The following is a 12,611-nucleotide window of genomic DNA, read 5'->3' as shown; positions in this document are numbered from 1 at the left end:
AGGTGTGACGCAGTTCCGTCAAGTATAATCAATTTTCAGCCTCTTAGCTAGCCGAGTAAATGTTTCATCACTCCCCAAGTAGGAAGCCTCCAAGATCCCCATCTCCTCCTATCTGCAATTTTTTCTTCTCACCCCTCACTCTAAATTTCACCCATCTTGGAGAGAAAGAAATCAATTGCTAACTCCCCATCCCTCACCCACAAAATTTTCTTTTCTCCATTTCGTCCCATCTATCGGCCTGCAGGAGCTCAGGTTCTTTTACAAACCAAGTGAAACAGACGGTCTATCAACTGGACAAGGTTGGGAGGGTCCTACTAACCACTCCCCCCCCTGCCCTCGACACAAATTATCGTATCATCATTGTTATCTTTTTTGTTTTTACACGGAAATAAAAAATGTTTTAAACAATTGGGTGCCAAGTAGGACGTCCCCAAGTACGAAAGGGCGAATGCGGTATTATGGTGAAAGAAGATTCTAGCTAAGAGAAACTTTTGTTTAGTTCTAGAGTGACAAGGATGACCAACGACCCCCCATCTTCCCCCCCCCTTTTGAGTTGGCCTTGTGCCTAAGTTTTTTGTTTATGTTCTTTTTTTGCCTGAATAAAAGATTTAATACCTCAAAGTGTAGTATCTGTTCCGGCAAATACTGCAAGCAAAGACCATATGTGGGGGAAACCCCACATATAAGACCTTGGTCAATGTAGGGGAAGCCCTTCATACCAATTGTCACTATCCAGCTCCCCTACTCTCCGGGGAGTTGGTCCCCATTTCCCCTTCACTCCTCACATAAAAAATCGGCCTTGTGCCTAATTTGCTCGGTAGGGGAGCAAATAAATACTGCTTTTCTTGGCCTTTTGGCCAAGATCAAAGTGTAGTATCTGTTCTTACTACATGTTGTACTTATTGTGATATAAAGTGGGGATCACTTTTCTGTATTAATTTAATGTAAAATGATCACCCACTTTACAACCAGTCAGTCTCAAAGCCATTCAAGTCATTCTCCAGATCATTCAACTTGTTTTTGAAGGATTCCAGTTATTTTTTAAGCATTGAAGTCATTCTTAAGGTCATTCAATTCATCCTTAAGTTCATTAAAGTCATTCTAAGTCTTTTTATTTATTTAAGTCATTTCAGCCCATTTTTTGGTCATTTTAGTTTATCTTTAAGAATTTCATGCCAATCCTACATTCACGCATTCATTCATTACACGAGAGCACGCGACTAATGGCTATCGGCCTTGTTTTTTAATATCTTTGTCTTCCATATTACAACTGAAGCATTATGGGCTACAGTAGCAGGAGCCAGATTTATGGGTGGGGGAAGTAGCAAAATGTTTATCTGTGATGTGACAAGGAGGTGGAAGTTGGTAGACAGTTCAGAAGATATAAGGTTAGAGACACATTTTTTTTTTTTTTTCCAAGATATGAAACTAATGATTGGTACACCAACCCAGATGATGGGAATAGCAGTTCAAGAATACCCAAAATCGGGATTGGGAAATAGGAGTCAGAGCAAATACAGTGAAAATTTGCAAACTCTGACTCCTAAAAAATGATACATAATGAAAAATGACTAAAACAAAAGAAATATTCAAATATTTGTGTGGTCATCATGATTTTTGTTTGTTTTATAAGAGAAAGACCCAAATGGGGTGAGGTAGGGTGGAGTACTTTTAATCATGTATCTCTTTAGATTTTGTGCATGAAAAAAATGTTGAATTCACAGTGGCTTTAAAAAACATGTCCGTCTATTGTAAAATCAAAACTATAGCCAGGGTATTGCAGCAAAATTTGCAATCAAAACAAAAGTTATATATGCAGAGATTCAGCTTATTTAGCAACAGTTACATACTACATTATTTTTCAATATAATTGTTGCTGCCAGAGATGACCATCTCAAGGCAGGTGCAAAATAAATTGCACACTTTGACAATCATGTCTTTGTCTATAGAGGCGAACATCAACACAATGGCAACCTTTGGAGAGTTGATTATGTTGTGGCATACTTGTTGGTTTTGGTCTTGATCATATCCCAGAAGAAATAAGGAAGAGGTTTGCAGTTGAGTGAGAAGGGTGGTCACAAGTTTGACTAGTGGTGATAAATATTATGAGAAACCAGCCTGTGTCATCTTGGTATCCACTGGAAAATGAAGGAACATTTGGCAGTGATTCCGTTCAGCACCTTTAGCTAGATCTGTATACTTCATGACTGGAACTTCCTCAATGTCTTTGCAGATCCACTTTTCATTTCATATGTTTTAAATTGTTTTCAGCATCCCAGTGGACCTGTGCTAAAGCTTTTTAACCTTCTTTGACTCTCAACCTCTTGGAGGCATACCTGATTCTCATGCAGTGAAACTTGCAGTAGGAGTCACCAATGTCTTTGATTGTTCAAAGGATTTTCAGCTTGTGACAGCCAATGTTAATGGTGATCTTGGCATAACTCTCGCTTCCGATTTTGGAGTGACACCCAGTATAAATCATTACTAATATGAAGAAAAGTTTTTTAGTTCAGAGTTTGGCTGTTTAAAAATTTTGGAGTTGAGTGTATATAGGCTACAAGCTTCTAAATACACCTGGAATCTGGTAATATCAAAGTATGAAATCTGATTTTTATTTTTAATTTTTTTTTAATTTTGATTTTTTTTTTTAAACTTCGGATTTATTTTTAACTTCAGATTTATTTTTAATTTGTGACTTTTAATACAATCTGAACCACAATTAAATAACACAGAATTATAAAATTAGATTAAGATTTTTCTTAACTTCGGTTATTTAAGTTTTTTTTTCCTTATTAATGCATTTCCAGTGATTGGATAAACTATAAAACTACAGTAAAGTATCAAAATAAGCCATATTTATTGCTGTTATAAAGCTCAGTCTGAAAGAATGTTGATCCTACTTTATTTGTGCAACAACTGCTGTTTAATTTAGCTCAGTTCGAATTTTCACAAGTTAATTTTCAACTTTGCTGTTATTACACTAAATGTGAGTCCTTCAACATTTCTTTCCGTAAAATTTTCCCCCTCTATACTTTAAACACACAAAATACATGCTAAAATATACTTTAGTTTTGGGATTGAGTTATGTTTGAAAAAATTCTGTTTTAATTGGCCATAGTTTATAGTTAATTGAACAAATCATGTATACCTCCCTTAGTTGTCTCTGTATTTCTCTTGTCACTTGAATCTTATTCAACTCTAACATTTCTTTGTCTCTGTATTTAGAACATTGTAATCTAATTTACATATGTGTCTGTACACACCATAAACGTGCATGTAAATTGGATAGCAAAATAAGTCTCCTGTAATAATCGTAATAATAAATAATAATAATAAATAATATTGAAGTAAAGAAACTTGTTTTTAGTCATGCAAGAGAATGCCTTAAAAGATATGTCACAGTTTATGAATATTTTCAGATGGAATCAAAATAAAACCTATCATGGCTCAGTAAATAGAGTTGTAGAACAGTTTCAAATCTCTCTCTCTCTCTCTCTCTCTCTTACACACACACACACACATACACACACTATGTGCACATATCCTCAGTAATGTTATTTTTTGAACATCTATCTTTCTTGAGGTGGAGGTATAAAAGGGTGTGAAACATTATTTCTTTATCCCCCCCCTCCCTCTCTGTCAATTTTTGAAAACACCCTCCATCGAACTACCTCTCTCTCTCTTTGCCTTCTTCATTCTCTCTCCCCTTCTCTTTCTCTCCTCTTTTCTTTCTTTCTATCTTTTTCTATCCTTTTCATGAATAATTTAAAAAAAGCAAACTCCCCCCCTCCCCCGCTACCACATATTCTTCTGTCACTTTTTTTTTTAAACACATCTCTCTGTTGTCCCCTCATTCACTGTCCTTGACCAACACCTTTCTTACTGGCTAAATATAGACAGAAGCAAATCAAATCAGCAGTTTGACCCAAATTTCTATTTAACATGTCTTTTCTTTTCAAAGTATTTAAAGCTAAATCCAGATTTTATGTTTCAATTTCTAGTATTTATATGTCTATATTTTTATTGTGGATATCTAATTTACAGACATGTGTCTGTATGCACCACAATCACACATGTAAATTAGATGGCACACTAATGAATAATAATACTTCTATATAATAATGTAATATAAACAAAGAGACTTAGTTTTAATTATGTAAAAAGGGTTTCTTAAGGTATGTAAATGCTTATGAATTTTTGAATGAAATTAAGCTAGAATAAATAATGGTAGTGATTGTGACCCGATGTCCCACAGATATGTCTAGTTTATATTAGTGTTGGAATATTTTATCGAAATCGGGTATCTGAAAAATCAGAACTTCTTGGAGTATCAGAATCAACCTATTTTCTGATCCCCAAAACGATTTTTTCAGTTTTCTTTTTTTTTTTTTAAACTTATGGTACTTATGTATTTTTGGTACTACACTGGTGAAATAACATTATTTCGAAAGCCATTCTTAACATGGGGAGTGAAGGGTGTTTTGTATCTATTCTGTGCTTCCACCTAACAATTTGATAAAAAAGATATTGTGAAACTTGAATTTAACCTGAAAAAAAACTATTTAAAAATAGTGCGGTACCAAAAATACATAAGCACCAAACTTAATTTTCCATTGTTTGATGCTACTAATAAAATACTTATTGATTTTAAATTACAAAGAAAACTAAAATCATCGTCGTCACAAGTGTATTTTTACATTTGCGAAAATATATGTACAAATTACATTGTTTTTTGTTTTTTTTTTCACATTAATTCAGAAATAAAACAATAATTAAAAAAATAATATTTAGAGGCTTTAGAAAAATTGGAATTGGGAATTTACAGGTCAATAAACAGCTGCAACTAATGAGAACTTCATACACACCAGAAAATCTTCGCGAGCTCTTTGAAAAAGTCCAACTTGCTTAACAAACAAGTCGATTTGGCCAGAAAGGGTTCTCTTGAGTGACATTTCCCTAATCGTTTCAAAAAGGAGACTAACTTGCATCCAAACTTTAATATTTTTATAATGAGGTCAGAGGCTTCTCATTGGTTGATTGTCCTAACCCGTAGTTATAAATGAGATCTTCCAAACTCTTATAGTCATACCCTCATTATCGATCAAAAACATTTTAACAATCTTCGTAAATTCTTTGAAAAAGTCCAACTTGCTTAACAAGTCGATTCGACATTTCCCTAAATGTGGCAACAGTAGTCCATTTTATTATTTGATTATTATGCAGATAGAGAGTTGAATCAGGTGAGATACTTTCTGAATGATTCAACTATATTTCCCAATAGAATTGATGTAAATCTTTCATTTCAGGTCTGGAAAAACAATCAATTTTGGAAGTTTAATAAAGCAGGAGGCTTCAAAGCAGGAGGCTTCATCAAAGAGAGAGCCATTCACTTTAACTGGTGCAAAATGAGGATCCAAGCATTAATGGTGAAAAAAAGAGAAGCTTGATTTTAAAGTAACCAGCCGTCTTTTTCGCCCCCATTACACATGCTCCAGATTGAAAGAGATAGAATCAGAAAGGAATGTCTTAATCATTAATACTCCTTGAGACTTTGCTGCAAATGGTTATGTCATTTGCATAAATGGAAACAAGTGGAGTGAGAGTGACAATGTTGTTTCTATGACATTGTTTTACGTATTCTGGACTAAACTTTCCCCAACTTCGCATGCAACCCTTGCTGCTCTTGGTATTAGGGATTAAAAGTTGGAATCTTGCAGGTTAACAAATAGCTGCAACCAACAAGGAGAACTTCATGCAGACCAGACAATCCGGGAAAACAATCTTCAAACACCAACATCAAGGAGGTGACGGTGACTTAATGGTTAATGTTGTGGACTAACAACCTGGGTGTGCCAAGTTTGAATCCAGTTTATTCCACAGAAACGCTTTCACTTAGTGATATCAACAACCTTCATATGGTCCCTCCCATGAGTACCCGATATCTTTCTAGAAAGAAATCTAATTAGAAAGATATCAGGGAAACACATGCCAAAAATCATCATTTGATTCATATGAAATAAATGGTGCTCAACAGCAAATGTAATTGCTAAGATTTTATAGAATAATCATATATCTACATGCTATCAAAGAGAAGAAGGAGGAGGAGGAGTTTATTTTTTACTAGCCTGGGTGCCCGGCATTACCCGTTTCGGCCAACTATTCCTCTGGCCTTTGTCAGGTGGTAACCGCGACGAATAGGAACTTCGAATCTCCTAACTGCATTCTCAGCAACGTTGTGAAACAACAACTAATAAAGATGAGAATAATAGTCCGCAATAAATAAAAATTAATATAAATAATACTCATCTCAGTAATGAATTCCAATTAAAACAATATATATACCAATCGGTACGGACCCGACCATGGAAGATCATATAATAAAATAAACGTGTATTTATAAGATCAAAGAATCCAACCTTGATCGCCCTTCGTGGCCCGTGGCGCAGTTGATAGAAACGTTGAATCTCTATGGTACCAGATGAGTATTGTCTGCAGATAGCGGTTTCAATCCTACCCAAAGCCGGCCAGAGGTTTACTTGACCAAAATGTGGTGAGACGACAACAACTATGGATGGCAGTGATTGCTGAGAATGCAGTTAGGAGATTTGAAGTTCCTATCCGTCGCGGTTACCACCTGACGAAGGCCAGAGTTGAAAATAGTCTGGTTTTTTGTTTTTAATACTCTATTATTGGAGAGACAGGTACTTCTTTGAATAACTGTGCAATTGTTGTATGATAGCTTTTTCTTGTGGATGTTTTTATGTTTTTGTCAGTTGATCAGTATATGACTGAGTGCATATAGTTCATTGCAGCAGGCACATCTATGAACAAGTAAGCATGAGTTAAGTATGTGAGTCTATCAAAAAATTTACAGTGTTTATAGAGTTTGTTCATGCTCAAATAAAAAGGCGATTGGTTGACAACAGCAAAAAAATTACACATTACTAAAGCAGCAGTTCTTAAACTTGCCATACACAAGTTTGAATCTCATGTAAGACTAAAAATTTTTTTTTTTTAATTGGATATAAATTTAAAGAAATTAACATAAAAACATTAGACTTGTATTTTTTTTTTAAATCTTGACTAGCAGTGCTACCTGGCGTTGCCTAGGACCATATAAAACAAATAGAAGAAATGAGGTTGCGTTTGAATACATCTGCTATTAATCAAAAACACAGTGACATTGGTTTAAAAAAGTGTTTTTCACCACTGTTTTTTTTTTTTATTAAAATTGCTCCAGACAAGGCTTGAAACCACTTGATGTAAGGAGCTAACAAGAACGAAATATAAGTGTTACAAAGACAGGAGATGCCTATTGACATTAGTTTTGAAAAGAGCAAGGCTATATGTAGGAGGAAAACAGTAGGAAGAGAGTTCGACAAGTTTGAGGTTCTTGGAAAAAAGCCTCTATAATAGGATGCTGTATTGCAATGATGCATCAAAACAGCAAATTGATGAAGACCAGTGGACCAACAAGTGAAACGAGCAGGAATATTTGTGCTCTTTCCAAAACATTATTCATGACAAATTGCAGAATCTCTGGATTGCAATTTAACTCCCTTATTTCGTTCCTGCCGTTTTCCTTCAATTATTGCAGGGTTTAAGGCGTCCAAAAAATCACTGCAAGAATTGAAAGAAAAACATCAGAAACGAAATAAGGGAGTTAAATCGCAATCCAGAGATTCTGCAATCTGTCATGAATGGTTTGGAATGAAAAAAAATATGTGAAGCTGAAAATGGGCAACATTTAAAAGACATTATTTTTCATAAATAAAAATTATTTGAATTTTGCATTGTCTTTTTAAATTTCCTAATAGAATTATGTCAGTAATTTATCATTTATAAATTAGTATCATTTCTGATAACTTAAAACACCAAACATTAACATTTTTATTTACAGTGGAGATTTTCTTTTCAATTTCATTTTAGGTAATCTGTGTGTGTGTGGGGGGGGTCTGACTTGTTAATTTGCTTGTTTATTTCTCCTTAACACTTGAAATGAGGTTAAAAAAAGTGATTGTTTTTTTTTTTACTCATCAACTTTTGTCTGATAGAACGGATTTATATGCAAATAAATACACATTGGTCTTTATTATAGAGTAGAGGATATTTTGGATAAATTGAAAAAAAAAAAAAGCTCGGATTACAAACTTTTTAAAACAGAAACACCAGAGAAGGATGTGTTAAATGCACACAAAAATGTACAATACTTTTTTTTTTTTTTTTTTTTTTTTGTACATTTGGTGCAATTTTTGTTCTAACATTTAATAGCTTCAATTACCACAAATGTCACGAAATAAGAAACGGGGAGGGCATGAATAGTGAAAAGTATACCTCACATCAGTTTGGAACCATTCTCCACTCCAGTTTTGGATAAATTTGTTGTGTTCAACTAATCGTATACAATTGATTACACTGTGCAACAAATTTGAATTGAAAAAGAAGTACAAGGCATAGAAGACCTGTTTCGGTGTAAGAAAAGTATGCTGATTCCAAATCTGACACTTATTTCTCTGGATTAGGTACCATTTTCATGTACTTTATTATTAATTATTTTGAAAACAAAAAAAAACACCGAATTCACCAGTTTAAACAACATTTGTCCTCTTAACTCTCTTGTGTAGAGTGTCATCATCCTTTTTTTAAATTCCAGCAGTAGTCTGCCAACATACCAGTGTTCCATTTTCCTTTAAAACGTTTTTCTATCAATGAAATATCTTGATGGACCTTTCGCCATGTTCATCACTCACATGGCCAAGATTCTCAGCAAAAAAATCCAAATGAGAGTGGAGCACATGAACTTTTAGAGACATGTTACATCCCATATCATGAAAATGATGCAATAGATCATTCACAACTTGCACATAGTCTTCTGAACGATGTTTTCCCAGGAAGTTATCACAAACTTTCTTGAATGACTCAAAGGCACATTTTTCTTTTCTCGTGAGATGTGTGTTAAAAGTTTCATCAAGAACAATTTTTCGAATTTGGGAACCTATGAAGATACCTTTTATTTTAGCTCGACTTAATGAAGGAAACTTTTCTGCAAGATATGCAAATGCCAAGGAATCCTTGTCTAGTGCTTTCACAAACTGCTTGAACAAACTGAGTTTAATATGCAAAGGTGGTAAATGGATTCTATCACTTTGCAGAAGTGGTTTGTGTTTGATGTTATGTTTTCCTTGCTCAATTTCATCTCTAGCAGGCCAGTGCTTGCATACATAGTGTTCAGCTCTTGCTCTAGAGTCCCATAAGCACAAGAAGCAACAAAATTTAGTATAGCCTGGCTGAAGGCCAGTGAGCATAGCTATAACCTTGAAATCTGCACAAACATGCCATTTATGGACTTCATAATGTATGCTTGCTAAAATTGTTTTTAAATTTTCATATGATTCTTTCATGGTTGTGCTGTAAGCTATAGGAACAGATGGCTGGGTGTTCCCATTGTGAAGCAAAACAGCTTTTATGCTTTCCTTGGATGCATCTAAGAAAAGTCGCCAGTTGGTGTTATCATATTGTATTTCCAGCTGTTCAAAAAGTCCAACAATGTCATTGCAGAGGCATAAATCATCTGTCAAAGTGAAAAAAACATGCAAGTTTTGTGCACGTTTTCTGTACAATGTTATTTTCACACCTTTTCTAAGAAGATTTTGTTCTTTAAGCCTTGATGCAAGAAGTTCACTTTTGTCTTTGGTTAAATAAAGATCTCTGCATAAGTCATTTAGAGCATCTTGAGAAAATAGTATTGGTTTATTATTGCTTTCTGAATTAGAAAATTCTACTGTTTCATCACTGTAATGTTCATCCCCACTGCTTGAACTCCACATTTCCTGATCAGGGGGTTTTGGTACAGGTAATTCTTTTGAGTGCTCAACTGGGCGCATTGCTGATTGCAAATTTGGGTAAACAATGTGTTTCTTTTTTTTTGCTGTTGTACAGCCCGTATAGTCTTGCTGACAAAAATAGCAATCATTAGAATGATCTTTCTGCTCTCACCAAATCGTTGGCACACCAAACTTCATGTGAACATTCTTTTTTGCATACCAGGCGCTCAATGTTTTCACACATGTAAGGCAACAGGCATGACGAGCCCATGATTTGTCTTGGTCTCCTATATCAAAATGAAAGTACGCCTTGTAAAATTTCTTGGTATGGCTGGTAATGCTGTGCCTTTCTTTAGCAAATATTAATTCGCCATATATGTAGCAGAATTTGCTTGGATCATTTTTGCACTGTCTTGAAGTCATCGTCAAAGCCTATACTGCATCTAAAGAATAAAGACAAGAAAAAAAGTAAATTGTTTTATAAAGAAAAATAAGGATTCCATAATGTGAACATGTTAAGCCATTATAAACGCCCACTAGCAAGTTATTAGATTCTTTCGTACATAAAGTAAGGGGTTGATAAAATTTAATTTCTATTTTTTGCATTTAATTTAGTAAATTTTCAGAAAAGAATGTATAAAATGCCCCTTTATGTTTAAAACATTAAAATACACAATAATCCGGTCTTTATTGTAGTTTTTAGTTAAAAAATACTTTATTAAATGGATATCTATTTTTAACCCTCAGATTTTTTCCCTTGCCCTACAAATAAGGTTCTGAGGCAGGTTTTAGCTTCTTTTCCTTGATTTTTTTAGCCTACATTAAAAAATGCCTTTCTTGACGAATACCATGGCTTTTCGGAAGGTGGTGAACACCAACCATGTACTACAGCATTATGTTTTTACTTTTGAAAAAATTAGCCCTTGGTCTAGAAAATATTATGCTAACCAAGCTAGCTCTGTCATCTAGCTCTCTTAAATCTGGAAAAATAGCTCATTTTGGCTGACTTTAGCAAATAAATGATTCAAATAAATGATTTAACAAATAATGTACATAATATGTGTATATTAAACTGTGTTTTTTTCTTAAGATTTATAATTTAATACACATAATATGTGACTGCAAAGTCGTCAGTAACCCATTTTTGACGTTTTTACTGAAATTTACGACTGTGGCAATTTTGCACAAATTAGACCTAATTCAACAAAAAGAAAGCCAGAAATAAAATTTCCACGTTACTAGGTATACAAAAATTGCTGCAGATATCCTGTACTTTTTTTTAGTGTTGCACAGTGTTATTGGCAATAGGTGAATTGTGTTTCAGCATTAAAATGACTCAAAAGTGTTGGTGTACTGTGAAACAACCAAAGTAAATTGATTGTAAAATTTTTTTATTTCGGTTTATTTGCAGAGAGCTAATCCGTAAAATATAGAATGCCACCTGTGTGTGTGTATGTGTGTGTGTACTATAGATACAAGGTATATAATTATTTATGCGCACTCTAAGAATTCAACATAAACAAGAATTTTGTGTACGATCGTTTCTAAGATGATATGGATTTTTATTGATATCAGGACCCATCATCAGGACAGGAAATTGACACCAAGTTCAAGGTAAAAATATAGTATCGTTACTAAAGTGCAGACATAGTTATACAGAAGTAATTACAATCCAGTTATAACTAGGGCTATGACAACAGAATATTCTTATCATTGTTTTGACTCTCGAGTATATATCCGACACAGTTAATCAACCGAGAACCACATCACTCTATATAAAAGCATATAAGATATCAACAGATACACACTGGAGAGTCAAAACAATGAAAAGAATATGCTGTATGCCCTAGTTATGACCTATATTTCATTGCCGATTTGATATAATTGTTTTGTAAAGCAATTATATCAAACATAATGGGGAATAAAAAAGAAAAATATTTAAGTAAAAGTTGTTAAAAATAAAAATTCTCTGCTAAATTATACCTTTTTTATTTAAAATTTTTTTCTGATGATCTCATTTTTTGTATCAAAATCAAAAATACTTAATGCATGTTCTTATGTATCACAAACGTTTTCGATTCTATGCCGAATCATCTTCCAATTACAAAAGCAAATGAATAAAAGCTAGAGAAAAGAAGAGAATTTCAAAACATACGTAGCTGAGAAACGAGCATGTGAAGAACAGTCTTTCATTTTTCCAGCAAAGAAATTAACAATTTAAAGTCTGTTACACAAGAATTAGCATCATTTGTTATGCATTTTAAAATGTTGGCACTGGTTTTGTATGTAATGTCATTAATTATATATGGCTGGGTTTTAATAAAGACTAGCCTTGGTGCCCGATGTTGTCCGGGTGTTTGGAGGTGTGTGTTGAGCAAAAAAAAAAGAAAGTGGTAGTAGGCAAGCCGGCTCGAACCCGTACTGCAAAGGAAGAAAAGAATGTGGAAAAAAAAAAAACGAAATGTCTTTGCTGTTGCGCCCATCGCCAAATCGGAAGTGGCGAAGGTTTAAATTAAGGCTAGTCAATCAAAAAGAGGAGATGACTTTCGAAAATATCGGCGAAAAAAGGGACCCTCCCTATAGAAAAGTGCCCAGTTGAGGATGAAGGATTTGTCATTCGAAGGGTCGAGCTTCAAAACGATACCGATCTCATGAAAATCCGTCGCCTCTGTCGAAAGTTTTAGGCAGACATACAGACATGCATTCAAACAGACAGGTTAGATTTATATTATAGATAATATATAAATAATAATAAAGACATATACATAGTCTAAAAAGTTTTGCATA

At 34.0% G+C, this 12,611-nt stretch overlaps 1 pseudogene; it reads left to right on the top strand.

Moving 5' to 3' along the window:
• Positions 1 to 837: 837 nt before the first annotated feature.
• On the top strand, positions 838 to 962 carry LOC145293449 (U2 spliceosomal RNA; annotated as a pseudogene).
• The last annotated feature ends 11,649 nt before the right edge of the window (positions 963 to 12,611 follow it).

The sequence above is a fragment of the Euprymna scolopes genome, chromosome 14 (assembly GCF_053919585.1).
Source record: "Euprymna scolopes isolate OS-2025 chromosome 14, ASM5391958v1, whole genome shotgun sequence".
Taxonomy (NCBI): domain Eukaryota; kingdom Metazoa; phylum Mollusca; class Cephalopoda; order Sepiida; family Sepiolidae; genus Euprymna; species Euprymna scolopes.
The sequence above is the reverse complement of the archived record's forward strand: the minus strand, read 5'-3'. Positions and strand labels throughout refer to the sequence as shown.